The following is a 27,585-nucleotide window of genomic DNA, read 5'->3' as shown; positions in this document are numbered from 1 at the left end:
ATGATGTAAAAGCTAAAAAATATTGCATTGTTAAAGCCCCATCTTCTTTACAGTAGATTAAAAATCCATATAATGAAAACAATTTTAGTGATATTGATAATGCAAATGTTTTGCAAAATCCTTGTAAATATGATTTGCAAAGTGACTCACAAATGGATAAAGAAGAATTGAATCTTAATGCAGTTCAAGAGGAAAAAGATTATGCACATTCTGATTTAAAAATCATAAAAAGATAATTGTTGTTGGTGCAAGTCTAGATGGACTAGAATAATTTAAGTATTTTTAGTGACTAAATTTCATGTCATTTTTTTAGAGGCATGGGATGGGGTTGGTCGAAGATTTTATATAGACCATTTATCTCTTTATTCCTCTATTCCAATTGATCTTGGTGTTATTATTGTCACTAGTGTTGAGGAAAATGTAGCTATAGAGAGAAGACATGATCCATCTAAATTTCTACACAACTTGTCTTGGAGTTGGCAATGCTAAATAGTGAATGTCCCTTCTTGTTCCGAAATAGGAAATTCAAAATAGAGAAAAAGGAATCCATCAAAGAATAATAGAAGCAATTTTTTATCAGATGTTAGAAATGCTCTTTTTAATACCTATGCAAATGTGAAATGCTCTTCTTAATTTTTCCACAAAATGGAAATAAATTAGACATATTTTGTAATACAGAGTCAACATTCCCTTAGCTTCCAATGTCCTTCCAAATACATTCTAAAGGATAAAGATCACAAAGTAGCTTCAATACTATACAAGCATTATTGTCCTTATAGCTACAAGGCCAGAAGTATGATTAGAATCTTGAAACTATAAGGCACCTTATAGATATTTTGGAATCACTGCTCTCATTGGGACTTAATTAGAACTATGGTGTAGTATGTTTACTATTCTTGAATACCTACCTTTTAATAATCTCTTTAAGTCTTATAAGTATCATAAACTATATATGTGAATCAATGAGTGTCAAAAAATGGTTCAAGCATTGATTACATGTCTCAAAACTGCCAAGATTCTTTGAGTGTATCCTAAGACACATAGAAGCATTATGTAGTATTCTTGATCTCTAGTACTAGAATGAAAAAAATGCAATAGAGTAAACAAGGTGGGTCTTGAATGGAAAAATAGTTTCTTGGGATGATAAATTTTATATATAGACTCCAAGAATTATAGACATACCTTGAATGCATCTAGCTAGAATTTGAAATTTTGCAATGACCTCTCCTTCTCATTGAGCAATAACTAGGCTTTCTTCTAAGGTACATGTCCTTGTCATATATCTAAAATAGTTCTAGCTAGGTGACATCCACCTTAAAAATTTGATTTGTACTATTTCTTAAGATTAGCAATAGCCTGCATGAAATTGTTGAAATATTTAATGTACCAACTCAGTTGCCCCTTGAGCCAAATGCCCACCTACCACCCTAATGACTTGAAAATGGTCAAAAACATTAATGCATGGTAGGTGAGTTCAAACTCAAGATGAGAGGGAAAACATTTTTGGCAAGAGAGTAAAAGGAATGAATCTGATTCATTCAATCAGTTGCAGTAGAGTTGAAGAGTTGCAGAGCAAAGAAGGAAGAGAAAGAATTTGATTAGTAGATCAAGTCAAAGTTTAGAAGATAGAAGGAAGTTTTAGTTTTCATGTTTGCAGTTGCATGTGTTGGATACTTATATCATTCTATAAGTTTTATTAATTTGACCTGTGAAGTAGTGATTGCTCCAGGCATTTTTGTATGTAGCCATTAGAGCTATAAGTTTAAAGTTTCATTAGTTTGAGGACTTTAGAATTTTTTGGTTAAAGCCAAATGCTTTCATATTTTGTAATAGTTTTATATTATTTGACTAGAAGCAAGCAAGAAAGTAGACATATACCCTTATTGTCTCAATCTTCTTTTAGTCATTGCATAGTATTTTTGTATTTGAGAAGTTCATAGTTGAAAGTTTCATCCTTTGGCTCTCTCCATTTTAATGGTAGAAAAATTTTAGACTAGAGGTTTGTGACAAGGTCACTCAGTTTGTACAAGATGTGTTGTCTTTCCCAAATCCACCAAGTCTCCCTCTTTTCCCTCACCAAGTTCACTCGATTTTCTTTTGTTTACTAAGCTCACTTGGCAAACTCTTTTGCCAAGCATCACCTTGCAGTGGTAACTAAGCTCACTTGGCATCCACACTATCAAGCTCACTCGACATACACTTGTCAAGTTTCCCTTGTGTGCTAAGTTCACTTAGCTTCTTCTTGTGTTCACTCAGCACCCACTGCCTACCACTCGACATCTATTGGTGCTAAGTAGAAACTAGCACTCAACACCTTCTTGTGCCAAGAAAATTTTAGGGTTGTGATTTTATTTTAAACATGGTATCAGAGCTTTGAAGCCCCACATCTACACTGAGTTAGGGTATTTGTTTGTTTTGGGATATTTGACATGGTAGGAGATGTAGGAAAGATATGGCAGCAGCCACTATCCTTTAATGGAAACAATTATGATACATGGGCAAAGAAGATGAAAACCATAATGATTACAAATTATTTCTATGAGTTTGTGATTAATGGGTTCAATGGTGTGATAGAGCTAGCTTAGTATGCTGCCCTCACCAACAATCAAAAGACTTATTTGAAAGATTCAAAGAGAAGAGATGCTAAGGCATTAAGTCTAATTGAGACAACAATGATAGAGATGGTTTTCCCCAAGATTGAAAAAGCAAATTATGCAAAGGAAGCATGGGACATCTTTGAGATGAACTTCAAGGGGACTGATAAGGTCAGAGTAGTGAAGCTATAGATTATTAGAAGAGAGTTTGAGAACCTTGAAATGAGGGACACTGAACCTATTACAGAGTTCATCTCAAGAATCTCCACTTTGATAAACTAGCTCAAATCAAATGGAGAAGACTATGATGAGCAGAGGATTGTGGAAAAGATATTGAGGAGTTTACCTTAGAAATATGACAATCTTGTCATGACCATAGAAGAAGAAAAGGACCTCAACACATTGATCATGGATGAGTTGATGGAAACTCTTCAAACCCATGAGCACCAGATAAATAGATCAGCAACTACTTCCCAAGAGCATTCTTTGAAGGCTCAAGAGAATTCAAGAGGTAGGGGGAGAGGAAGAAATGGCTCCAATAAAGGCTCAAGAAGTAAAGTTCATGAAAGAAATGGTCAACATAATGTTGGTGTAGAAATCTCAGGACAAGCAAGCAACCAAGAGGGAGCAAGCACCTCTCAAAATAGCTCTCGAGGAAGTAAGAAGAATTACAACTCCAAAAAGAGCAATGTTGAATGTACTACTATCATAAGTATGGGCATTATGCAAGTGAATGATGGAAGAAATAGGATGATTAGTCAAAGCAAAATGCTAATGTGGCTGATGTGAACATGGAAAATGAAAACAATCCCATAGCCTTCATCATGTGCAACATTGGTGAAGAAGGAAGCCTTGAGGTATGGTACCTAGATAGCGGTTGTAGAAACCACATGAGTGGTAGTGAAAGTTTATTTTCTTTCTTTGATAAGACCTTTAAGTCTGAAATAAAAATGGGAAATAATGGAACCATTCCCATAGTGGGAAAATGATGTATTATGGTCTGCACCAAGCAAGGTAAAAAGGAGATATAGAATGTGTATTTTGCCCCCAGTATGAAGCACAACATGATGAGTGTTAGACAACTCATTCAAAATGGATACAAAGTGCTGATCTGGGAAATAACAAGTGTGTCATTCATGAGAAGGATGGGAGTAACAGATTACTTTCAGCATTCCAAATGACAAAGAATCAGATGTTCCTATTGAGGATAGAGACATGTTTATCTTCTCAAGTCAGTTTCAAACCTCTCAATCATGCATGTATGATAGTACATCAGAAATCAGCTCTTAGGAGCATGATTGAAGACCCCTCTAGGCTTTTTTATCTCTATTATGGACATCTTGGCTTTGCTAGTTTAAATTTTTTGTCCAAGAAAAGAATGGTAGATGGTTTTCCAAGCATAGTAGATTCCTATGACAAGTGTGAGGCTTGTATTTTGGGTAAGAAACATATGCTTCCTTTTAATTTTGGAAATTCTAGAAGGGCTAGAGCATTGTTAGAATTGGTTCATTTTGATTTGGTAGGCCCTATGAAAACTACTTCTATTGGGGGGATTACTTATTTTATGATATTCGTGGATGATTTCAGTCATAAGATATCGGTGTATTTTTTGAAGAACAAATTTGAAGAATTTGATAAATTTGTTGAATTCAAAACCTTGGCTGAAAAAGAATGTGGACACTATGTTAAGGTCCTTAGATTAGATAGAGGAGGGGAGTATACTTCCAATATGTTTGTAAATTTTTGCAAAAAAATGGCATAAGAAAAGAGATTACAACCAGTTATACTCCACAACAAAATGGGGTGGCTGAGAGAAAGAACATGACCATGTTGAAATGGCAAGAAGCATGATGAAAGCGAAAGGGCTCCCAACTAAATATTGGGAAGAAGTTTTATAAATAGCAGCATATTTGATTAGTAGGTGTCCTACAAATTATGTTCATGACAATATTCCTCTTGAGGCTTGGTCAAGGAACAAATGGATAGTTGAACACTTGAGAGTGTTTAGATGTGTAGCATATGCACATGTTCCTAAGGAACAAAGGCAAAAGATGGATGAAAAAGGTGTGAAGTGCATATTCATAGGGTATAGCTCAGAATCAAAGGCTTATAGATTGTATGATCCAATTAACAAGAAGATCATCATTTCAAGAGATGTGGAGTTTCTTGAAAATTAGTCATGGGATGGATCAGTAGATGAATCCTCAAGCACTTCAAGTAAAGTGCCTACTATTGAAGAGGAATAAGATGACATTGGTGATCAACAAGAAAATGGAGCAACAAACATGGATTGCAGACAAAGGAAAAAAGACAAGCAACCCTTAATATGTCAAGCAACAGCGCCAAGCACATCAAAACAACCTCGAGCTAGTATGCAAAATAGTAGTAGCCACAATATTGAAATTTCAAATCCCACTCTCACCTCCCTATTGTCAAGAAAGATCAAAAGTCTAAGGGAGATATACCAAGATGAAAGGTATGAGAATGATTATGATGAGAGTGTAAATTTTGCATTATTCTCTCATAGTGATCCAATTTATTTTGAGGAAGCTATGAATGAAGAGAAGTTGTGTAATGTCATGGATGAGGAGATAGATGTTATTGAAAGAAATGAGACATGGGAGTTAACTACTTTTTCTTCCAAGAAGCAAGTAATTGGAGTGAAATGAGTTTACAAGATCAAGTGCAATACTGAAGGAAAAATAGATAGGCATAAGGCACATTTAGTGGTCAAGGAGTACAAGAACCAATATGGAAGAGATTATGATGAGACATATGCCCCAGTTGCAAGAATGGAAACTGTGTGTGCTATCATAGAAATTGTATCCCAACACAAGTGAAAGGTACATCAAATGGATGTGAAGTCTACCTTCTTGAATGGTGTATTGGAAGAAGAAGTTTATGTGGAGTAGCCACCTAGTTATGAAGTTGTAGGTGAAGAACACGAACTATATAGACTAAAGAATGCTCTATATGGGCTCAAGCAAGCTTCAAGGGCATGGTACAACAAGATTGATTCATATTTGATGAGCAATGGCTTCAAAAAAAATGATGGTGAGCCCATACTTTACATCAAAGCAACAAATGGTGATGTGTTGATTTTTTTCTTGTATGTAGATGATTCAATCTTCACTAGAAATGATAATTTCCTAATTGGTGAGTTCAAAGAGGCCATGATGAATGAATTTGAAATGACAGACCTCAGTCTCTTGAATTACTTTCTAGGCATAGAAGTAAAACAAATGCATGATGGCATCTTCATCTCACAAGAAAAATATGCAAGGTAGATCTTGGAGAGATTCAAAATGTATAATAGTAAGGCAAACCCAACACCAATAGTAGTAGGTTTGAAGTTGAGCAAGGAAGATTGCAACAAAAGTGTGACTCCAACACTATACAAGAGTATGGTTGGAAGTTTGATGTATTTGACTGCAACTCAGCCAGACATAATGTATGTTGTAAGTTTGATTTCCAAATTTATGGAAACACCAAAAGATTCTCATTGGAAAACAAGAAAGAGGATCTTAAGGTATGTGAATGATATCGAGGGATTTGAGATTTTTTATACTATAGAAAATGATTTCAAGTTGGTTGGTTACATAGATGGTGATTGGGCTCAATGTTTAGATGATAGGAAGAGCACTTTCAGATACATGTTCCATATGAGATAAAGTGCAATTTCATGGGCATCTAAGAAGCAACCTATTGTTGCTCAATCTACAATAGAGGTTGAATACATGGCAACAAATGCAGAAGCATGTCAAGCTATTTGGTTAAGGAGTATCTTAATAGATTTGAATGAAAGGCAAGAGGATGGAACCACAATCTTTTATGTAACATCTCTTCAATTGCATTGTCCAAGAATTCAGCCTTCCATGGCAGAAACAACCATATAGAGATTAGATATCACATCATTAAAGAGTTGGTGGAGAACGGGGATATCAAAATGGAATTTTGCAAGTTTGAGTAGTAAATAGTAGATATATTCACAAAGCCATTAGGCATTTGAATTTTTTTACACCTAAAAGAGTGTCTTGGTGTAGTTGATTTGGATTAGGAGTGATCCTTGTTTGTTTGGCTCGAGACAAAGGGGTAGTGTTGAAATATTTAATGTAGTAGGTTAGTTGCTTACAGAATGGTCATAAACATTAATGCATTGTAGGTGAGTTCAAATTCAAAATAAGAGGGAAAATTTTTTTGGTAGCAAAAAAAAAGGAATGAATCTGATTCATTTGACTAGTTGTAGTAGAGTTACAGCGTAGATAAGGAAGAGAAGGAAGTCGATCAACAGACCAAGTTAGAGTTTAGAAGACAGAAGGAAGTTTTAGTTTTCATCATTGTAGTTGCATGTGTTGGATACTTTTGTCATTATGTAAGTTTTATTAATTCAACTTGTGAAGTAGTGATTGCTCCAAGCATTGTTGTCTGTAGAAATTAGTGCTATAAGTTTAAATTTTTATCAGTCTGAGGATTTTAAGGTTTTCTGGGTGAAGTTGAATCCTTCTAGTTTTTGTAATAGTTTTATATTATTTAAATAGAAGCAAGAAAGCAAGCAAGCATATTGTTGACATTTAGTCAAGTTTGTTATTACTGACAACACTTATTCAAATTATGTATGGCTACTGAGTTCATTGAATAGTCTACAATGTTTTCCATGTAATTCAGTAGCCACCAAGCACTACAGTTCCTACTAAGCATTTTAGTGGTTACCAAGAGAATTCAGTTAGTGTGAAGTGCAATAGTTCAAACTGACTAGAATTAGTCATTGTGAAGTCCAACAATTCAACCTGAGAATTTTAGTGGTTACCAAGCTTTGTAATTTCTACCGAGCTAGCAATTCATGTAAAGTGAAGTTAGTGTTAACTGAGCTATGTGATGATTAATGGTTACCAAGTGCAGTCATGGTGAATGAGTAATTCAATTTCTACCGAGTTACACAATATCTACCAAGTCACAAGTGTAGATCGAGTTCAAGACTACATTGAGATGATTAGGATGGACCGAGCTTCTACATCTACTGAGTGCATGACGATGTTGAGTAATGACAATGGATGTCAAGTATCAAAAGTTCACCAAGTCAGCCTTCAAAACCTGAGTATCTACATATGGGATGAATTTGTAATATTGGTGTTAACTTGTATATTGGCCAACTTTGTAATTATATAAATTGGATTGATATATATTTAATATATTGTATCATATCCAAGGTAGTATGAATTTGTGATAATAATGTGAAAATGAAGCATGCAAATTTTTGAATCAGTAGCAGACAAAGTGTATTGTAAGGTCATATCAGCAAAGGAGCAGCAAAGTCATATCCATCACTAAAGGTGATTAGTACTTCAAGGAATCTCTATGAGAAATTTAGTTGCAAGTTAGAGATTTACTATTCCATCCTAACAGGTGAACTAGTCCAAATCCTTTAACAGGGTTGACTTAACAGTCTTTTCTAAAATCTCTTTACCAAGTGCGTACTTCATTGTGTGTTTGTAAAACCTCTAACAAGGTGGACCTAGCAGTCCTAATTGCTCCTAATAGGGTAGATCATCAGAAGTGATCATTGTAAGCCTTAACAGGCCAACTTTATGCTACAATATTGAAGTTTTGTGGGTATCTTCTCCACCCTAGTTTTACTTTCTATTTGGAAGGTTTCTAGGTCACCAAATTTTTTGTGTTCAAAGTGTTATGAATGTTTTATATTTTCAGTTTCTCATGCATGCAATTAGATATGATTTAATGAACTAAATGGTAATTGGATTATTGAAATTAATATCTAATTTTGATTAAAACAATTGAGGTTATTGATTCACCCCTCCCCTCTTAGTAACCTAGCTAGTCTTGAATATTTCCAACAATTGGTATCAGAGTTGTTGAGAGAAGAAGTAAGGATCCAGTCTACACTGATAGATATTCAGAATATGATCCTTCCCATCATGGATACAATGCAGAAGCATATTATTTATTCAAAAGCATTGATCCATGACAACAATTTCTCCATTGTAGATCACATAATAGAACTCTCTATTGAAGTGCAAGTTTCTCTACATATGTGCAACGTTTTGCAAGAGAACTGGGATAAGACTATAGCACTCATACTTAAGGTACATTCTGATTTTCTTTCCTATATTGGTGTTTCCATGTAAATGACTTTTGAATAAATCTTTGGCATTATTGTCAAAAAGTGGGAGAGACACTTGGTATGTATATATGGAGAGAGACATTTGTTATACTATACATATTGTATGGGGGAGAATCATGAAAAGGGAGAAAGTGTATATAGAAGAGAATTTGAAGATATAGTATATTGTGTATACTTACAAAGACAAAATCTCAAAAATCTCAAAAATAGTATACCATACTGAGCTAGTACCATACTGTGATGTATATAAGTTTTGGCTAATAAGTGTATTTTTCACTAATGCCAAAGGGGGAGATTGTTGACATTTAGTCAAGTTTGTTATTAGTGACAACACTTATTCAAATTGTAATGCCTATTGTGCTTGTTGAACAATCTACAGTGTTTTTCATGTAATTCAGTAGCCACCAAGCACTACAGTTCCTATCGAGCATTTCAGTGGTTACCAAGGGAATTCAGTTAGTGTGAAGTGCAACAGTTCAAACTGAGTAGAATTAGTCAGTGTGAAGTCCACCAGTTCAACCCAATCATTTTAGTGGTTACCAAGCTTTACAGTTTCTACTAAGCTAGCAGTTCATGTAAAGTGAAGTTAGTGTTAACCGAGCTATGTGATGATTAGTGTTTAACAAGTGCAGTCATGGTAAATGAGTAATTCAGTTTCTATCGAGATACACAGTATCTACCAAGTCATTAGTGCAAATCGAGTTCAAGACTATATTGAGATGATTAGTATGGATTGAGCTTCTACTTCTACTAAGTGCATGATGATGTTGAGTAATGACAGTGGATGCCGAGTATCAAAACTTCACCAAGTCAGTCTTCAAAACCTGAGTATCTATATATGGGTTGACTTTGTAATATTGGTATTAACTTGTATATTGGCCGACTTTGTAATTATGTAAATTGGATTGATATATATGTAATGTATTGTATCATATCCAAGGCAGTATGAATGTGTGATAATAATGTGAAAAAGAAGCATGTGAATGTGAATCGACAATAGACAAAGTGTATTGTAAGGTCATATCAGCAAAGGAGTAGCAAAGTCATACCCATCACTAAAGGTGATTAGTACTTCAAGGAATCTCTATCAAAAATTCAGTTGCAAGTTAGAGATCTACTGTTCCATCCTAATAGGTGAACTAGTCCAAATCCTTTAACATGGTTGACTTAATAGTCTTTTCTAAAATCTCTTTACCAAGTGCATACTTCATTGTGTGTTTGTAAAACCTCTAACAAGGTGGACCTAGAAATCCTAATTGCTCCTAACAGGTTAGATCATCATAAGTGATAATTGTAAGCCTTAATAGGCCAACTTTATGCTGTATTATTGAAGTTTTGTGGGTATCTTCCCCACCCTAGTTTTACTTTCTATTTGGAAGGTTTTTAGGTCACCAAAATTGTTGTGTTCAAAGTGTTATGAATTTTTTATATTTTTAGTTTCTCATGCATGTAGTTATATTTGATTTAATGAACTAAATGGCAATTGGATTATTGCAATTAAGATCTTAACTTGATAAAGTTTTTGAGTTTACTGATTCATCCCTCCCCTCTCAATAACCTAGCTAGTCTTGAATATTTCCAACACATACGCCCTTATTGTCTCAATCTTCTATTCATCATTGCATAGTATTTTTGTATTTGAGAAGTTCATAGTTGAAAGCTTCATCCTTCAGCTCTTAGCATTTAAATGGTGGAAAAAGTTTAGACTGGAGGTCTATGAAAAGGTCACTTGGTTTTTACAAGGTGTGTTGTCTTTACCAAGTCCACCAAGTCTCCCTCTCTACCCTCATCGAGTTCACTCAGTTTCATTTTGTTTACTGAGCTCACTCGACAACCTCTTTTGTCGAGTATCACCTTGCAGTGCTGACCAAGCTCACTTGGAATCCACACTGGCGAGCTCACTTGGCATAAACTTGCCTAGTTGCCCTTTTGTGCCAAGTTCACTTGGCTTCTTCTTATGCCAAGTTCACTTGGCACTGACACTCAACACCTCCTTGTGCCAAGAAAATTTTAGGGTTGTGATTTTTTTTTTCACAGAAACAACAAACAGTCCTATAAATGGGTTTGCTACTACCAATAGATATTCAAGGGCCTAAATGAACAAAATTAAATCTAACATTAAAATTATTCTCTCCTTCAAAGGTTTCAAAAATATCGTGGTCATTGCATAAAATTCTAAATCTATTTACTACATCATACCCATGCCCTCCACATGCTTCTCTACAGACAGTTACAAACTTTTTCATATAGGAAGTCACATAAGCTTTAGACCAGTAAAGATTGTGCATGAACATCTGTGAGAACCTATTCATCATGTGATTTTTTCATCTCAGCATATTTTCCTACCAAATATTCGTTCACAAAATGAAATGCATATGGAGAGGCAAGCATAGGCATGAGTTTATGTTACTGAGATTGCTAGTCTAAAATACTAATCTCAGGTTGTTAATGAGGACAAAGCTATTATCAAAGCAATGAATAGCAGACTTTTATTGTAACAACTATTTGAGAACCCCAACTGACCTGTATGAAGTTACATGGTTCAAATTTGAATTTTAGTTCATTGATCATAGCATTCAGATGAAATTCGATAAGGGAAAAAAATTGGAAAAAATTGACAGTAATTTTGACTTATATAAATTTATTTATTTTTAAATATAACTAATATATCAACAAAATTATCAAAATAGTTTGACATTACTAAATAATTAAAATTAATAACTCTATTAATTTTAAAATAAATTATTAATATTATTAATAACAATCTTATATTAATAGACAAGAGCCTACAACACAACGGTAAATTGTGAGCTTCTTATCATAAAAATTGGATGAAATTTGAAAAAGATAAAAGTTTGTTGAAATTACAACTTCATTGATAAAATTCAGTAAATCTTGTGACTTAGCCCATAGGTAAGGCCTACCCTTCCCCAACAAGTTTTCCAAGTTTTGGAACAAACCTTTTGTTTATTGTTGGTAGGTTGCTTGTATACTGTCCATCTTTAGAAACATCACCAAAACTATTGAGAAGGTTTTCTCATGGAATTCTAGCTAAATGAAACCTCAATGCTCCATTCTCATCTCCATTTAGGTCAACCTTGTAGACATAGTCCCAGATTTCAACCGCAGGAAGAGGTCTCTGAGAAGCACAATGAAAGCATGGACTCCCATATCAAGACCATGAGCACATTCATCACTTGGTAAGATCAACCTTGCAAATATAGTGGCAAAATTTGAATGGATGCAGTATTACCTATTTAATATTTAGTTTCTCTCTCATTTGGTGTGTTGATGCCAAATTCATCTATGTTCAGATCAAATGTTGTAGTGCTCTGAATGCCCTAAATAATTGAACTTGAAGGATTTACAATATGATGAATAAGATGGGATTAAAAGAATAAAATCCAAATGGTAAGCATAAACACTATTACTGTCATACTCACTGTGGTGCAATTCAATAATAGAAAAACAGCCTATATAGTCCAGATAATCAATTGCAGCATAGTGTTTGTTGTGGTGCTCTGAGTATTGGACCCAATAAAGTTTTACAATTAGAAAATAATTAGGGGACCTTTTGAATCAAGTTTCTTAAAAAAATTAAGGGTATTTGACCTTGGTTCATTATATCTCACTATTGTCCAAATTCAATTACAACATATAAACAAGCATTAGGGAGCATAATCTAGTAGAATTACTTGAAAATCCTTACCTGAATGATAAGTACAAATTATTTTGAGTTACAGATACTCAATTGAATGGACAGAATTCAATGAAGGGTGCCAAGATAATATCAATGGTTTCTTATTAGTGTCTTTGTACAGAAGGAAATTTCAGGCCTACTATGACTGATGTGGTCAAAACACTAAAGAGTTGCAGGTTACCAAAGATTAAGGTTGCATAATTCCTATATTAGTACTGCCTTGGATAAAAAATTGTTCTGCATGTTTTGTTACTAGTAGTTATGAACTGATATTATGTGGCTGGCACTATATGGAATCTTCTTGCATCCATGTGAGACCATTATGACTTTTACAATATAGATGGATATTGGTGTAACATGGTTTGGCCTGCTCTCATTGTTCAACTGATTTTTAATTATCTTTAAAAAATTTGCACTTCCATTTTGGAGTTAAGAAAGCTCCAACTATAATGTCTTCATATTATACCAAGTTGTCGTTGGTATCCTTATTTTTGATAGATTTATCACAATCATCACGGGCATTGTTCTCCTTGTGAATTTTATTGAAACGTGTACTTAAGTAGTTATAGTTTCAATGAGCAATAGCTCATCTCTTTAGAGAAGACAGACTATGAATGATAATTTTTAGTTTTTCGATTTAACTATGTTTGAGATTTTGCATCAACATTCTGAATTAGACATGTTACCCATTTTCAGAATGAGGAGGGAATAAGGGAATGAGTGATGAATTTCATATGCCATTTCTGTGTGCCCCTTAGAAATGCATTATATGTAATAGTGAGAGAAGACAGAAAAAATTATTCGTCTCTGAATGTTATTTTATAATAGACAATGTTTCTTTCCCATTTTTCTATCTTTTCTTGAGTTACCAGCTGGACCTCTTACACTGAAGATGGCTTGGAGGGGTCCATTGCAAATGGGTCAAATCATATTCTAGAAATCTTAGCATAAATAAGCTCTGTTGTTTATAGATCCAAGTCAATGTAGTAAGCATCCATCCATGTGCTCCTAAATTGTGTTTTTAATAAATTTTAATTTTTTTTAAAATGTTCATGTAATAATCGTAGCTTTATGCAGATTTTGATTTTCGTGCATATGCAATACTAGTTGTTAGTTTAGTTAGTTGTAGTGCTGGAATCCTTTACAAATAATACATAATGATTAAAATAAAGATTGAGTTGTACCTTATTATTGTTGTGTTCTAAAATGCATCTGTTGCTATCTCTTTGCCCATTGATGTGTCTAGCATAGCATGGTATTAGTGTCTCTAAGAAATGACAGTCCAGTTTGTAACTCAAGTAGGTGGTACTTGTATGTTTACATGTGTTTATCATGAAGAAATATGTATGCAATGAAGACTGCAGGAATGTTCTCATATGCTTTGTTGAGGATGACTTTTGTCCATGGGTTATTGATAATCTATTTTCAAATTGATGACTAGTAGTAGATAAGTTGAAAAGACTAAGCACAAGGTAATCATGCAAACGAAGAAATAATTGGATTGTAAATCAAACAGTGATTGGACATGACTTAAAGGAGGTGTCACATGTAACGCACAAATTGGTACCACAAAGTGGAAGAAAAGTAGCATTCAACAATGATAAACACCATATGCCTTAACTAAATTCTGCATGTTCATAAGGTCAAACTGTCTTGATTCTCTTTTCTATCTAATTCTTTACCTTCTATGGTCACACCCCATCATAGTCCACTTCACTGCCATTATAGGCTCTCGTTAAGCTCCCCCAGGGCTGAGTAAAAACAAATAAATTCCCTAGAGAGGATTGTGACCTCCTTCTATGATACAAACTCTCATATCTTCAAATATGCTGCCTATAGTAAAGACACTCTAATCTTTAGAAATGATTTTCTTAATTTCATCCAGCACTGTGTACTCAAAATCATAATCATGCCTAACTTTTCAATCAAGAAAATGTGTGGTGTTTAAGAATGGAGCATCTATGAAAGATATTGATCTTTTCAATTGACGGGCTGTTGTGCAATGTAACTAAACAATACTTAGTATAAGGAATTGAACAAAATCATATCAATGGACTACTACATATATAATAAAATAAAAAATAAAAGAAGCAGGAAAAGAAGTAGTTTGGCATCGACATCTTTTATGTGTGCTTGGGTTTGAACAAAGTTCGGCTACTACTTTGTATTGTGATAATCAAAGTGCTATACAAGTTGCAAGCAATCCTCTTTTTCATGCTAAAACAAGGCACATTGAAATTGATGTTCAGTATACCAGGGATCTTGTTCAAGAAAATACTGTTAATCTTCAATTTTGTCCAAGTGAAGATCAAACAACAGATATATTTACTAAGAGTATGCTTGAGGCTAAATTTCTCAAGCTACGGAGTATGCTCGGTATGATTGAGGTGAACATTAAGGGTGGATAGTCATATAATGTTCCCCTCTTCCCCTCTTTTGTATTTTTTTGTAGCCAATCTTAAGGGGGGATGTTAAGGGTTACGATTGTCTAGAAGAATCTAGAGAAGAGACTTCCTAGAGCCTTCCATTGTACAGTCCAGATTAGATGTAGAACATTCTAGGATATAGAATACTCTAGAAAAGGAGTTTCTAGATTTTGGTATTACATGTATGAATATGTGATATGGACATATAAGTTGTGCATTGTTAGAAGATATTTGAAAATCTGGTGTACGTAAGCAAGATAGATTAATGTAGTGTTGTTTATTAGTTATATATCTCTATTTTTTTACTCTGTTTTGCCCTAGTTTCTACATTACAACAGTTATCACTTTGATTTTTATGTTGTTTATGACCTGTTTTAACATAATGTAGGTGGGTTTGCTGAAATAAATTCTATATTTGTATTACTTTTCACCATAAAAAATCTCTGTCAGAGGAAAGCATGGGACAGTTAGTTATTGTAGTTTGGATAAAATTAAATAATAAAACCATATGACATCAAATTGAATTTATACCGCTCCATTGTTTACAAACAAAGTTTAATAGATCAAGGAGACAGAGAATGGTGGGTAGTAAAAAGAAAGTACCTGTTTGTAATAACCCCAATAGGTTATAACTTCTTCAAACACCAAAATCTTTATACTTCAGTTTGACATTTCGTCAAACACTTTGCAAGCAAGCTCTGATACCACTGTAATGACCCTCCTCAAATCTACCCTCAAAAATGCTGATGAAAGCTCAACGAATTTTGTCAAACACTTTGCATACAAGGGGTCATATGACTGATATAACTTTTCAGGTTGCTGCAGTAACTCTTGTTTCGATTTGCATCAAAGAAAATGATTACAAGACTCTGGATTTGTCTAAACAATGACCTAACATGAATGTGCAATTAATTTTGGCAATATTCAATACAAATATGTGACTTAAACTACTTACAATATGCAGCTACAACAACTAGTGATTATGACAAATACTTTGGATGCAACCTAAGATGGCATTATGCACTTACAACCAAGTGGCATTAATATAAACACTTAGTATGCAAAATTATGACATTGTTTATGCCAAAAAGAGGACTTACAGCCAATTGACATTTTGTCAAACAATTGGCATGCAAACTAATAAGTTGATCATCAAACTCTAGGTTTGCAATATAGATAGTCTAAAAATTAAAATACTCTTTCAATTGCAAAATCCTTGCCTTCCTTTCATACCAATAATGCCAAATGGCAAACAAAGACAAGTACAATATGAAAATAGTGAAGTGTTGATGCTATATTTTGTACTCAGCTGAAAACCTACATTTCTCAGAAAATATACCAAATGAGAAGTGAAGAACCTGATTGTAGATGGTTGTAATAATTTTCTACAATGCTGCCCCTTCTGCTTTGCTTTTTTCGATTTTCTTTTTCGACTGCTTTTTCAGATTCACTTTTTTGAACTGCTTTTACAGATTTTTTTCCACCTGCTTTTTCGGTTCTGCTTTTTTGGGCTGCTTCCGCTTTTTCGATTCCACTTTTTCAGGCTCCTTTTTCGTATCTGCTTTTTTTAGACTGCTACCTTGTTGAATCTCAAGACCATATCTTTCAATGGCGTCAAGATTTTTAGCTTGAAGGGATTTTGTCCTTCAAACTATTGAGACATGATCTCCAGAAAATTTTTCAATTTCTTTAATTTTTCCAAGCATGCTTAAAAGAAGCTCTTCCATTTCTTTTATAGTGTTCTCACAAGAGCTCCATCCTTCATTCTCTAAATGTGGGATAAAACATAACTCCCTTTATGTAACTTATGTCTACAATGTGTTATAGAATAAAGGGGACTCTTTTAATTTAAATATTTTTCACAAACTATAGTTTATGCATTAATAAAGTTAAATATTTAAATTTAACTTTATAAAATAGCTTTATCAATGTAAAACAAATCTTATCAATGATAAACAAGTCTTCTTACCAATTTTAAATAATTACCATCGACATACCGTTGCCACTGGATGTCCACCCATGCCCAAGATGACTTCTATAAATAGTAAGTATGCCCAAAGTTGCCTCAAAACTCCTCAAAAAGACCTGCAACTAAAACTATCTAGGCCAAATGGCCTCTAAGCCCCTTTAATGTCTTGGTTAGCCTACGAGACCGTGGGAAAATAGGCTAACGACAACATCATGCTATAAATGCTAAAAAGGGGACATTACAGTCCACCCTTCCCAAAATTGCTTGTCCCCAAGCAATGGCCGAACAACAATCCAATCAATCCACCTAGATCCCAAATGTAGTCATGAACTATATTGTTGTCAGTCAACATAGGCTCCTGCAAAAACCTATGAAAATTAACCAAGAGGAATCCATAAATGAATCGTGAATCACGGTGCAACTGAACTCCAAATCCACTGCTGCCACAGTCAGGAACCCACGAGGCACAAACTCTCAAAATATTAGACCCCAAGTAGAGTAGATCACCCAGACTATCAGCATAATAAACACCATCCACACAACCCACCGTGTTATGTGGAATGCACACTCCAACTCTCCTACAATAGTGACCACTCCCACATGAAACTGCACCAAATACAGAGAATCCACACACTGTACATCTGCTGCAGTTAACACAACTCTGCAAATTACTAGCCATTGTCTCATAACCATAACACCCATGCACTGCTGATGGTGAATAGTCATTACATGCTAGATAGCAAAAATGAGAGCCCAGTCCAAACCTGTCTGCCATCAACTCCTCAACACATGGATCAAAAGAAAACCGATGAACATATCCTTTAGTATAATGCTGGTAAAAAGAACCAATCTCAGTCAAAGACTCATCCTACAGACGTGATATGACCAACTATGATTGATCATCAGCTAAGTCAGAGGATGATATAGCCAAGAGTGTAGAATCAACAACAACATCACTAGTCTCTGTGCCCTCCAAGTCAAACATATCACAATACTCAGCTGTAGCGCCCAACTCAGTTGAACCTGCCTCTAGTGGAAATGGACCAAATATGCCAATAGTAGTGTCATGGACAGATATATCCTCATCTCCACTGTGTCTATCAACCTCGACCATGGACATCTATGGATCACCAGACACCACGGTCTATGATTGTACAGAATCTGGTAAAGACTAAAATCGCTCTAACTCCATGGTCACCTTAGCCAAATGAAACTATGACTCCTCAAAAGCCAACTGTGTACTCTCAAGAATCTCAAAAGTCACCTCGAGCTGCTGAGTAAGCTCACTCACCTCATCTTCCTTGGCCAATAATGCATCGTATGCTGTACTCCCCCACTCCATAAGATAATCTCTATTGGCTACCAACTGCATATAATTTTGTCTCAGAATCCGGATAGCCTCCCATAAAGAGTGGATCTCTATCAAGGAAAGATAATTACCTCCCTGCTCATCACTAGTAGGATAACCCCATCCATAAACTGCTAACAACTGACAAGCAGCATCAAAATGCTCGCAAGTGATAGAAATGTCTTGCTCGCCAACTCTTAGCTGACTAGACACATGATTGTGCCGACTAGTCGAACTCCTATACTCTATCCCTGGTACACTGTCCAAAGGAGTAACCTCAGAATAGCTATCATCTCTAATACTCGGATATTGGGACTCTTCTGTAAACTCTGTCATATCTGAGAGATCATCAACACATTCCAACAAGAATGGTCGACTGGATATATGAACAATGCCCAACACAAGTGTGTAAAAACTAATTTCAGCATCAAACAAGTTGATGGCATGGATGAGAACTACACCTAGCAAACTACTAATCAATTCCATGATGGTGCAATAGATACTACTACCAAGGAATGATAGATATCTCTGGTCAAAATGATCCCAAGTACTAAGATAAGGATCCCAACATCTAATCCATGAATGGAAACTAGCTGGCAATTCAAGTAAACTTCTCACCTAAGTAATGTGAACAATACCAACTGACTTCACGCACCTATCTACAATCTTTGAATCCAGGGTGTGAATGCTAGACATACTCATATCATCATCATGTGACCCGACTATAAAAGAAAACTGAGTCCCTGCTATACGTGCTAACTTTCGAACTGAACTCACCTCAAGACAAAGCTCATCCACGTGTCTCTTAGAATCTTGGAGAGCCAACCGAGTACACACCAAGGAATTTTGAGTATCCTCTAGCTCATGAAAAAGTCGGTCAACCTCCTTCTCCTCCTTCTTCACTACATCTTTCTTGATCTGTTGTAAGTCGTCACAAGAAGAACCTGTTGTGACTCCTTTCTGTCTCTCCTGCAGTTGAATCATCCAAATTTGATTCTTAATCAATCCATGTATCCTGTCATGATGAGATAAAGTCGTGACAATATCCTTGTCCTTTGTCTTTAGCTGGCTTGCCAAACCAAGTGAAGAGCTACTAGCCTCTATCTCATGTGAAGAAGCATCCAACTGTGCTTGATACTCATTTTCTGCAAAGTCCTGAATGCTCACTTTCTGATCAACCATACTATCCTCAAACATGACAGTATCCTCAACTGATGTAACTTCATCCAGCCCAACTATATTGGAATCACTATTTGTGTCAATCATGCAATCTAATGTGCCTATGATATCACCTTCTGATGCAACTGGCTCAACCTACACAACATTTGAAACCCCTTCTGCCTATGAAAATGATGCAAATAAACCATTACCTGAAGATGTGCTGAAGTCTCCCTGTATCGAATCTGCATGTCTGTTAAACTCCTCATACAAGTTTTCACCTATCATAGAGAAAGTATGATCCTTAGGCCTATCAAAACATTCAATCAGTCTCTCTATAAACTCCACATATGAGGTAATGTGTGCATGACCCATAGTGACCATACCATGATGCCACCACTTGTGTGCTAACCCATCCAGGTGAATTTTTTCATACTTAATAGCTTCTTCCTCAGGCATAAGGTTCAATTGTAAGTATGTGTCAAGCTTTTGAACCCAAGCTCTTGCTGTAGACTTTCCTGAGCCATCATAATATGGTAACTGAAGTTTCCCTACTTTCTTCTGTAGCTCATAGCTCTAGTTCTTATCATGTCCATGTGGCATATGCTTCATCCGCACATCTATATACTCTCTAAAGGTAATTGCAGCAGTAAAATTTGGACCTCCAGCTTCCCAATCTCTCCTCAGATGGTCTTGTATATCAGTGATCTGGGGCTCTAGTACAGGCTGCTCTGGAGCTCTAGGAGGAAATGTGGGAATCATGGGCCTCGAACTCACTATCCTAGCTTGCTGGGGTGCATGAACGAAATTTTTTCCAACTTGTTCGCCTCCATTATGTGTCCCATCCTGATTATTGCCATTCTGATTGTTACCATTCTGATTATCACCATTCTGATTATTTTCTCCACCTACGTTAGCACTCAACCCCATTTGACAAGCCATAATCTGCATCATAAGCTCCAATCTCTGACTCTGTTCCTGTGCTCTTTTCTCTGCTGATCATTGTCCCTATGCTAAGGTGTCTAATAATTGTAAGAATCTTTCCTTTCCCTGATTTGGACTGGCATTCATTTTGTCAAACATTTTTCTCTCTATCTGGCTAATCCAAATTCCCAATAAGACCTCCACAGGATGGCAGGAAACTACTCTGATACCACTGTAATAACCCCAATAGGTTATAACTTTTTCAAACACCAAAATCTTTATACTTCATTTGTTTGACATTTCATCAAACACTTTGCAAGCAAGCTCTGATACCACTATAATGACCCTCCTCAAATCTGCCCTCAAAAATGCTGATGAAAGCTCAACGAATTTTGTCAAACACTTTGCATACAAGGGGTCATATGAATGATATAACTTTTTAGGTTGTTGCAATAACTCTTGTTTCGATTTGCATCAAAGAGAATGCTTACAAGACTCCAGATTTGTCTAAAAAATGACCTAACATGAATGTGCAACTAATTTTGGCAATATTCAATACAAATATGTGACTTAAACTACTTACAATATGCAGCTACAACAACTAGTGATTATGAAAAATACTTTGGATGCAACCTAAGATGGCATTATGCAATTACAACCAAGTGACATTAATATAAACACTTAGTATGCAAAATTATGACATTGTTTATGCCAAAAAGAGAACTTACAGCCAATTGACATTTTGTCAAACAATTGGCATGCAAACTAATAAGTTGATCATCAAACTCTAGGTTTGCAATATAGATAGTCTAAAAATTACAATGCTCTTTCAATTGCAAAATCATTGTCTTCCTTTGATACTAATAATGCCAAATGGCAAACAAAGACAAGTACAATATGAAAATAGTGAAGTGTTGATGCTATATTTTGTACTCGGCTGAAAACCTACATTTCTCAGAAAATATGCCAAATGAGAAGTGAAGAACCTGATTGTAGATGGTTGTAATAATTTTCTACAATGCTGCCCCTTCTGCTTTGCTTTTTTTGATTTTCTTTTTTGACTGCTTTTTCAGATTTACTTTTTTGAACTACTTTTATGGATTTCTTTTTCTGCCTGCTTTTTTGGTTCTGCTTTTTTCGGGCTACTTTTTCGGCATACTTTTTTGATTCTGCTTTTTCGGGGTGCTTTTTCGTATCTTCTTTTTTCAGACTGCTACCCTATTGAATCTCAAGACCATATCTTTCAATGGCATCAAGATTTTCAACTTGAAGGGATTTCGTCCTTCAAACTATTGAGACATGATCTCCAAAAAATTTTCCAATTTCTTTGATTTTCTCAAGCATGCTTAAAAGAAGCTCTTTCATTTCTTTTATAGTGTTCTCACAAGAGCTCCATCCTTCGTTTTCTCAATGTGGGATAAAACATAACTCCCTTTATGTAACTTATGTCTCCAACGTGTTATAAAATAAAGGGGACTCTTTTAATTTTAAGATATTTTCCACAAACTATAGTCTATGCATTAATAAAGTTAAATATTTAAATTTAACTTTATAAAATAGCTTTATCAATTTAAAACAAATCTTATCAATGATAAACAAGTCTTCTTGCCAATTTTAAACAATTACCATCGACATACTGCTGCCACTGGATGTCCACCCATGCCCAAGATGACTTACTATAAATAGTAAGATGCCTAAAGTTGCCTCAAAAGCCCTTAGAAAGACCTGCAACTAAAACTATCTAGGCCAAATGGCCTCTAAGCCCCTTTAATGTCCTGGTTAGCCTATGGGACCGTGGAGAAATAGGTTAATGACAACATCATGCTATGAATGCTAAAAAGGGGATATTACACTGTGTGATCATATGTTATAGAGACTGGTTTGTAAAGCCTTTATTTTTTTATAGATCAAATAAATTCTTCTTCAACTCATTTTATATTGAACAATATCCATGTAGCACATATCCTATGAGTTGGTTCTCATATGAAGATGTTTCTTTCAGGAAAACAACAGAAAAGTGTCAATCCCTCTAAGTGAAATTATGTTATTTTTACCTTATGTTCACCTGTATCTTTTATACAATAAAAATTCAAATGAAATAGTATGTCATTGAGTAAATTACTTTCGTACTTCATATACTCAGCAACATACTCATAATTGCGATATATAATCAAAAGCACCAAATTCATTTTGGGCATGGCCTCCAACCACCATTTTTAATATACATTTGTCACTATATATGCTGGGAGGATTTCTAGACGTCCTCAATGTTTTATGGTTGTTAGATTTCAAATTTCATCACATGTAAACATGTTTTGGTGGATTCATAAGCCTTCTTCTATGCCTAGATTGATACATTACGCCAATATCATCTTCTTGATTATTCTAATATCATTTACTATGCCTATAATTTGCACTCCTATAAAAGTGACATTCATGAGACCTTATGTTAGGATGTTCTGCAGTTATGGCAAGCAAATGAGATCATATTCTGAGGCATTTTCATGATCAACGACCCGCGTGCCCTTTGGAAACATTGGACATTGGGATAAGTCAAATGATATGACTTGAAGAGTTTCCAAAGATTCATATTCAATACAATCTGAACCTGCATTATCTGGCATGGTGCTTGCAATAATGTCAAAAAAATTTGTGTTAGGAAAGTAACTTGTCTTCTTTATCTGCCACATCGATTCCTCCAATATTGAATAGATCTTGTCAATTTGTGGATGTGATCTATCATTGATAGCAAATGAATGAACTCTGTTATTTAACTCAAACAAACTAAATCTTGGCTCTTTTTTCACCCTTTTGTATATCATTAATTTTCTCATTTTTTCTACAACAGTGAACTTACCAGCTACATAATGTATTTTTGAAATCAATGCATACATTGTAGGAGGATGTATTTCCAACTCAAGAATCTTTTCTACAAAGTGTTTACCCGACTCCAAGTTATTATGGATTCTGCATGTGGCAAGTAAGGTCTCCCACATTAATGTAGTAGGCTCAAATGAAATATGGTTTATCAAGTTCTATGCCTCATCCAATTAGCTAGCACAACCAAGAAGGTCTACCATACATGCATCGTGAGAAAAAAAGGAATAATGACATGCTCTTGAATCATTGACTCAAACTACATATGGCCTTCCTCTACTAGGCCTCCATGGCTGTAAGTAGCAAAATACCAAAAAACATGATCTCATATGCTTTATATCTACCTGAAAAATTCTCTTGAAGAGTTAGTGGCTTGTTGCCTTTCCATAGTCACGTTGCAATGCCCCGCCAAGGAATCCAAAAAATTAACTTAGAATTCTTTAAGTTTGGTAACATTTTTTTTTTTTCAAAATTACATGAAAGTAAATACCACATATAACTCATTCACAATAACGAAAGCAATAGCAATGTCCATCTAGAGAGTAAACATAATATGCACAACAGGTTACATTCTTTAAGATCCCTTAACATTGAATTACTTACATGAATCTAACTAGTACAACATCCACATGAAATAATAATGATAAGTCCAATGTTTAATTATTACATATCTAAATGCTCATTCATCCACTGTACATGTCACAGGGTATGAAGGCTTAAAAGAATATACATATGTGAAACCAGGTACATCATTCTATTCTAATCCATGATACATCTAAGTAAAGATAATCACATGATACACATGATAGGAAATCATAAAAGTAATATACATCCATCATAAAGATCAAATAAAATAAACTAAGTGCACGGTTCCTCCCAACCATTAATAGCATCATTAGACCATCGTGGGCCCTAGCAATCCCTCCATGCGTAACATCCCAAATCATTGAAGAGATCATTGGTATTAACATAGTAGGAATGTCACTCCTAATAAATACAACATCATATGTAGAAAGTAATCTAACATGCAAATATAAGCATAAGATAACATTATCTAACATATGCTAATCATCAATGAAAGGATACATATCCACCATCACAAAGGATGCATCAACCATGATGTCTCAATGAATCTCAAATGATAAGAGTGGAAAATACACTACCACCCGACCACGTGGTACCTAAGTGGTCCACTCCGACCGTGCTGAGGAGATAATCTCAAGTCCCAAACAGGCTATCAAAATCACATAGCATAACTCTCTAAAGTCCAGGAATCTTGAAAGTATACTAACTCAAAGGTTCCAATCACAAAACAGACATCTACTTCCCAGAGGCACACAATGACATGTAGGAACCTACTATGCAAGCAGGAAAGTGTCATCGCATTTATCTCGTACAAGTTACCCTGGCAGTTAGCTAAAATCCATGGGTCCATACAGATCTCATGCGGCCACTAGTATCCTTTCATACTGACAAGGCATACTATGGAATGCAAGGTTGCAACCATGCATTCTCTCTACTCCCATCCTAGCCTATACAAGCACTCAAGGCATGGGCGAGAACCAAAACTCTTATCTTTTTAGGTTCATTCAGTTAGTATTAAGTGTGAATGTTATCACTTATTAATCCAACTTACAATGAGTTACCCTGGCAGCCTCTTAGGGCCTCGGCCCCCATTGCAAGCCACTTCCCGACACTACATGCAGATATCCTACCCTAATGCTCATGGTATCATAATCATAAGGAAAATTCATAAAATCATCAAATATCCACAATATGAATCATCAAATATCCATGATAAAATCATCAAATATGCATAAAAGCATCAAATCTCCATGAGCAATATCCATAGAAAATCATGACTACAACAGCTCTCTATTGGCAACTGAAGTATCACTGATAATCAAAGTATCCATTGGTTCTTAATAACCAGAATATATATCTCAAAATAGATCACCATATCCATTGGTTCTCAACAAGCAACCAAGAATATCTCAAAAACATACTGATCGAAGACTCCAAAATGGTTGAGTCATACATGTCACAACATGACATCATCAAGATTAAATCCACATATTAGTCCCATCATGGCGTCTAGAATATAACCAAGGATAACTGATCGATGACCAAAAATAATGGTTAAGTCAAGGGTCTCAAACATAAGATTCTCAACTTTAACAATCAGTAAACACAACCAATACATAGAGCATTCCATCACATAATCATGTTTGGGTTTATAAAGATCGAGAAATAAAACATCATCATGACATCACAATCACATAACCCCCAAGCCTTTGGTAGACGTCCTATACCGGTCAACACTAGTCAACCCAAAACCCAAAACATTAGCATAAGGAATAAACAATGTAAACACATATTTTGGTTTTGCTAAGTTTTCAAATTTAAATTCAAATGCCAAATTTCAGTTTATGTTTCCAAGTTTAGAGAAAGAATTTAAAGGAACCTTTTGTACGTTTTTCCCCTTGTACTATTTTTGGATGGATTAAAAGTTCCCTCTAAACTTCAGTTTCCAATTATAATATTTAAAAAAAATGTTTCCCACCAACTTTAATTTTCATATACTTTATATATTTTATGATCTAAAACTATTAATTAAATCTTAATAGTTAAAATTATAAAATTACAAACCTATTCATCATTATAAAGATGAATTCTTAAATCTTTTATCAACAATTTTAAATCTTTTAATAACATATTTATATATTACATATATAAATATATATATATATATATATATTACATATATAAATATATATATATATATATATATTACATATATAAATATATATATATATATATATATATTTAAATATATACATACATACATATATAATATATAATATTTATTTTCACATTTTATAAAAATCGAATATTAATTTTGAATCATATCTCATAACAATCAAAATCGAATAACAAATTTTCTTTAACAAAGCCGAATTGTAGTAGCCGTCGGCTGTCACTGAAGTGACACTTGCCACGGGTACCCTACTGATGCAGGTACCCTGTGACTGTTACTGTCGCGGGTACGCTGTGTAGCAGGTACCATGCGACCATACTGAGCACGAGTACGAGGGTGCAATTTTGCCCCCACCCAAATGTGCATTTTTATATTTTTTTTTAAAAACAAACAATCGCAGTGCGATTTTATATTTGCGAAAAACGTTTCCGCCCACAGTAAAGTATCTGACTTTTAACTCATATGAATATATAAATATATATTATATATATACATATGTATGTATATATATATATATATATATATAAGTATATGTATATATATATATAATATACAGAATCACAGTATATTTATAAAAATGATAATTTATGAATACAAGCTTTCATTTTCAGAATCTCTCTATGAAACTTGTTTTTTTTCAAAAAATTCTAATAACTAATTCTAATGGGTTTGTCCATGAATTGCAACCCTACCCTGTGTCATTTTCAGATCTAAGCATATAGAATCCTCAAATAAATTTTAATTGCCCAAATTGAAAATGCATAATGAAGACATATGGAAGACACGAAGAAGATAGGGAAAACAAGATGTGAAAGTAGCATAAGTGAATTCACAAGAATCTACCCGGATTCTGATGCTAACTCGCTCTTCCTCAGATAACTCACAGAGCAAGCTCCCTTCTTCAGAATTCTCGAATCCTCCAATGCTCCAATTGCTCTCCACACTAACCATGCTATCCACGCTATTTCCAAGCTTCTAAGTAATGCCTGAATATAAAGAGCTCCCAGGAAACCTCTAGAATGCTTCTAGAACCAGCTGGAAGGTGTCACCAACTAAGCATGTGTCTTTTTCCAACCTTTTTGATGAGCCCTAGGGTTGTAGACACCATGTGCTCAATTGATGCACTAACCTCCGTGTTGTTGACACATGAAAAATGGAGAAATACATTAATTTCCATGCAAGCTTATAACTCCAATTACTTTTTAAATAAATTCCATTTAAATATTTATAACTCCCATTGTAATTTTGATAAATTTTATTATTATTATTTGTTTATTAATTTATTAGTATTTTATAATTATTATTTATTTTAATTTCCTAATTTTCTTTTTATTTAATTCTTTTCTCTCAATTAATTCTCCTTGAATTAATTATAAATCAGAATATCAAAAATCATGATATTTAATCTTCTCAAATAATTAATTTATTAATTAAATCTATTTGTTAAGACTTAATTAATAGAAAATTCACCATAGACCTTCATGATAAGATATGAAAACCCATCATAGGACAATTCATACAAAACCAGTCTAAAGGATTAAAAATCATGAAATATGTCATCTGACACATTCAGTGGGTGCTCAACTCTGATAGTTGTCCTAACTCACTAGGAAAAATAGTTTTAGGGTTTGGGATTTGGACTTGAGAATTTATCTCCCTTCTCTTATCATTGAGATAGTATAATAGGGTACG

The 27,585-nt window shown here is 34.6% G+C and overlaps 1 pseudogene; it reads right to left on the bottom strand.

The window, feature by feature from the left end:
- Positions 1-691: 691 nt before the first annotated feature.
- On the bottom strand, positions 692-26,259 carry LOC149572116 (acyl-coenzyme A oxidase 2, peroxisomal-like; annotated as a pseudogene).
- Between the last annotated feature and the right edge of the window lie 1,326 nt (positions 26,260-27,585).

Source organism: Cupressus sempervirens, chromosome 2 (genome assembly GCF_028749045.1).
Source record: "Cupressus sempervirens isolate cs-2001-9-10 chromosome 2, ASM2874904v1, whole genome shotgun sequence".
In the NCBI taxonomy this organism is placed as follows: domain Eukaryota; kingdom Viridiplantae; phylum Streptophyta; class Pinopsida; order Cupressales; family Cupressaceae; genus Cupressus; species Cupressus sempervirens.
This window is presented reverse-complemented; position numbering and strand designations above follow the sequence as displayed.